We start from the raw sequence: 4868 nt of genomic DNA on the forward strand, positions 1-4868 counted from the left end.
TGTTTGCCATTGCAGGATGTAAATAATGATCAAGTGCGTTGCACAGGAATAAACAGTAAGCAGAAATTCTGTTTGTGTGTTTTATGTTCCTCTTTCTCACCACTAGAGGGTAACAGTGTGTAATTTATTACAAAATGATACAGTATCGTTACATTGCAACTAATGCTTCACGAACTTTTACTGGTGTATCTTATTATTTTAAAAAGTATAAAATATTCTGATAAGACTTTCATTTTCATAATTTGGACTTGAAACTCTTGACAACTTTCCCAAGTTTGGCCTCAAATAAGATATTTTTCTTATTACTTAAAAAGTCAGAAACCATCAACTATAACTCTAAAAATTTTGTGAGTGTCAAGTTAAATATTTAATAATACACATTTCATAGAAATGGCTTGCTAAGGCATCTTTGTGTTCCCACGCTGATTCCCGACTTTGAATTCGACAGAAACCTTAATTTCAGTTTGTCTGATAAACATCTTGTATGATTTTCCATAACATGCCAACAACTGCAACGAATTATTCATACAATAAATGTCTGTTTTACTTTGTTAGTTATATATAAAAAAGTTGTTTAATTTGTGGCACAATCCCTCTCTGGGAGGGGGTTGCAACATTTCAACACTGGTGTGACGATACTAGATTCAGCTTCATTACAATCCTGCTGCACTACATTTTAAACACCTTTTATAGGTGACCAGTTATGGGATTGATAAGTTTTCCTTTGAGGCTCAGATCCGGGAAAAGCCGGACTGCAGTTTCAGTGTTTCACTATCCAAGAGGAACATTTAGGGCGATTGGAAATAACCCCCACATTGAGTGATTCATTGTAAAATAAGGTTACTGTTGCACGCTTCAGTTTTTCCCCCTCCTCTTACTCGCACTGCTGACAATGCTGACGCACATCCTAAGAGAAATTCAGCACTGGTGGATGAAGGCCATCAACCGAGGGTGGTTCTCTTTTCATCCCAGATCATTAGTTAGTGGCGTCATCTTGTAACGATAAATATACATATTATATTGTGCTCAAGGGTGTCAAACCAGATATATGAGAAAATATTAATAGCTGTGTAATATACTGGAAAACAGCTGATTCCTCTCTGTATGGATGAGAAGCGGAACGTAGGAAGAGTAGGAAGAGTGGGAACGTAGATCGACTGGTAAATCAAGAGCTTTCCCTTTCGGCTCAGCTCATTCTTTTCACATCAACAGTTAATAGCTAATAAATTACAGTGGAAATTAAGATTTAAGGAGTCTTCAAATTGCTTTGTTATCACACTTCGATTACATTAATTGTCAGAGTTCAAATTTAAAGCTAAGGTCAAGGTTGACATCTTACTTTCACTGAGTGGCAGATGATATTTAGAACACCTGAGGATCCAGAAGGTTGTGCTAGAGATGCAGCAAAATTATGAAAGTGGATCATGAAGAAATAAAATCCATCTCGCGCTCTCGAAGACTATCCTCAACTTACCCAGATGAGTATTTGACCCGTAAATGCTTCACTGGCACCAGATTAAAGGTCTTGGTCAACTTTATTCAGCTGGGAGCTCATTAGGCGGGCTAAAAATGGCCTCTCCAATGAAAGACCATTATAAATAAATATTTAGATTAATGGTCCGCTTAAATTATTTGGAAAGCATCTGGCGATCTTACTGCTTTCTTGTGACAAACCAGCAGAACCATTCCTGCGACATGAAGTCGAACCCAAGCCTGACTCATGTGAGGAGGTAATGCTGACCGCTTGCAGCCAAATGAAACATCTGTTCATGTGATAACAATTAAGCCGTCTTTGCCCGTCTCTGTGAGGCACAGTGGAGAAATAAACGCTAACAACAGCATGATAACAAACAAGTTTAACAACAAGAAAACAAGTATACAAAAAGCGTCTGATCCACATGAAGAAATGTGCTGCACCAGACATTACGGAAAGAATAGTGATGTTAGTTCATCCTGTTGTACTGAATTCTAGGAATTTGTCCTCAAACGTAAATTTCAGGTATATTAGATGCACAATTTTTTGTAGATGTCTGAGAAGCATGTGCCACTTTTAGCACTGAACAGAAAAGCAGCCTTCTTTTCACACAGCCATATTGCAATAACACCAAATATATATCTGACTCCTGTGGTGGACTTATTTATTATTATTATTATTATTATTAGAACACCTGTAAATATGGGGTGTTTTTAGATATTTTTCAGGTGTCATACTTGACAACTTTGCAGCAGTCAACAGAGTTTAAAAAAACAGAAATCTTCCTGGCAGTTTAAAAATAGTGTCCCTCCCGGCCCTTGGCGGTATGGACTTAAAATGGAACTGCAGCTGTGATGGAAACTAACAATGGCCTTAAATTGATAACAGACATTTAAAGACTGTTTTTAAAATAGGATTGCTGTTGTTGGTGGGCGGGGAGTAGTGGGGTCATGCTTTTGGCCTGATCCAATGGAAGTACTGTATCTCTTGAGAGAGACAGATTCTCTTTGTTTTTCTCAATTTCGATTTTTTTTTTAGGCACATTCATTTACGAGATTTTCATGTCCTTTTGCTTTTATTCTGCACCGATGGAGGTTCTGGCCTATCCGCATAAGCACAAATCAAGTTTTTCCAGTAGTGGTGGGGGGTGCCTTGGACAAAAACCGTCCGTGCTCTCCATCAATCACAGCGTTATGAAAGGGCATACTGTTATCCTTGACAAAGTACGTTAGCTATGTTAACATTAATTATCTGTAATAGCAGTGTTGCAGGTAAGTAAGGGAAGCTGTGGCTCCGGAAGAAGAGCATTTGTCCATTTATTTTTATTTTTATTATTATTTTTAAAGAGATGTGTTGGTTTAATTCCCGGCTGCTGCAGCCTGAGTGTCCCATTGTTGTGTATTGGATTATGTGCATGCTCACCTGTGTGTGAAAGGGGAAATGCTTGTGTAAAGTGCATTCGGCGTTCAGACAGAGAAGAAAGCTGCTCCAGTCTACGCCGTTTTAGGATATCCAGTATCAAATGCTTGATATAAAATATTTTCTCTCTCTCTTGCAACAGGACGATGTGCAATAGCTGACATTTCTACCAGTCCCTGTGTCCGAGTGTTTGCTTCCGGATCAGTGTGACTGGACTGCTGGTGTGGAGTGCGTCAGTGGAATTATAGGATCAAATATCATTTGCCACAAACACAGGCGCACAGAAAACCCCTGTGAGGTGTGGACTGACACAGGGCAGGCTTGTCGGTCGCTAACCTTTGTGAAGCCCCATTGTGCGCACAGCTAGCAATATACACATCACTCTGCTTTACACGTGTGCAAAAAATAGAGATGGCATTCATCCAGTAAAATCTAAACCCGCCTACGCTTGCTGTGCACACACACACACACACACCTGCAGATGCAGATTAGTGTACACATGCATGCACATTCACTCTCTTTAGAGGTGTTAGTTGGTGGTGGTTGGTGTGTATTCTGAGACCGGGCATCAGAAATAGCCCCTCATACCCAGAAACACGCCGCTCCACATAAAGCTGCCAGTCTTTGGGAGTTCAACATGTCCCTGCGTTCCCGGTGTTCCCGGTGTTCCCTGTGTTCCCTGTGTTCCCTGTGTTCCCTGTGTTCCCTGTGTTCCCTGTTGCTTTTTACAAATGCTCATGATATCAGGTGGAGGGTAAACTTTCTTTCTTACTTTCTTTTCCATATTGTGTTTCTGGACATCGACGGACCGGTGAGTATTTATTGAATACCTCCGCCGAGGCGGGGGTTATGTGATCGCCGGCGTTTGTTTGTACGTCCTTCCGTCCGCCCGCCTGTTAGCAAGATAACTCAAAACATTCTGGACAGATATGGATGACATTTTCAGGAAATGTTGAGAAAGTTACCAGGAACATATGATTACATTTTGGTGATGATTCAGACGAGATCTTGGGTTATGGATTGAAAACCCCATTTACGCATTCAAACATCTGTTAAAAATTACACATCAACTCCGATTCACTTTTGCTTTTCATGGAAAGTAACATCAAATTAGAAGTATACTTCAACAAAAATTTGAGAGTAGCAAATTTGATGTAGCAATTTTAAAACCAACCCTTTCTTTCCATCTTCTTCAGCCTTCTAGAAACGACGGCGCTGCTTTTCCTTGTAGCTGTTGACTCGTCATTTCTGGGAGATCAGGCACTTTGGCCACCGACACATTTTAGACAGGCCTCAGGCTAAAGCTGGCCGGGCTTGGCTTCGATCGCCGGTCCAGTCTCAGATTCTCAGAGGCAGACTCTGGTTTTTCAATCTGTGTCAGAGCTTGTAACCTGGGTCATTTTGCAGGGGGCATTTTAGTGGCCATTGGGTTTATTCAAGCTGGGACTGCAGCAAGTGTGATAATGATCGCGGGGATCTCCATGGTGATGAGGGGTTTCTGCTCGGTGGTGTTTGCTCTGTTGGACCTTTAGGGCTGAATTTACACAGCTGAAAGTCGACTCTAAATGAATCTTTAACCTTTAACCCCCCATTTAAGGCAGGACTTGCAGTCGGAACAAAGAGGTCTTACTATGCAGGGTTTTTCCATTGAGTTTTGGGAACAATGAGCACCTCAGACATATACATGTGTATATTTAGGCAGGATTTTAATAGCCTACTTTGCAGGTTATGCTTTGACGACCCTCCTGAGGAGGTCTCTGGTGGGCGGAGCTAGGTTGTCAGGGCGATTCAGCTCACCTGGTACCATGGAAAGACTTTTGTCGCCACTCTCTTCCAGTGCTTGGTTTTGTTATATTTAATTTGACCTTAATTTGCCTTCTAGTTAAGTAAAAGCACAATCTCTCACTCGCTACTCTTGAAGATTATTCCTCTATCGTGGTTCCAGAAGAAGCAGAATAGGATGCTAAAGGTCAAA

The sequence above is a fragment of the Brachionichthys hirsutus genome, chromosome 9, assembly GCF_040956055.1.
Source record: "Brachionichthys hirsutus isolate HB-005 chromosome 9, CSIRO-AGI_Bhir_v1, whole genome shotgun sequence".
NCBI lineage: Eukaryota > Metazoa > Chordata > Actinopteri > Lophiiformes > Brachionichthyidae > Brachionichthys > Brachionichthys hirsutus.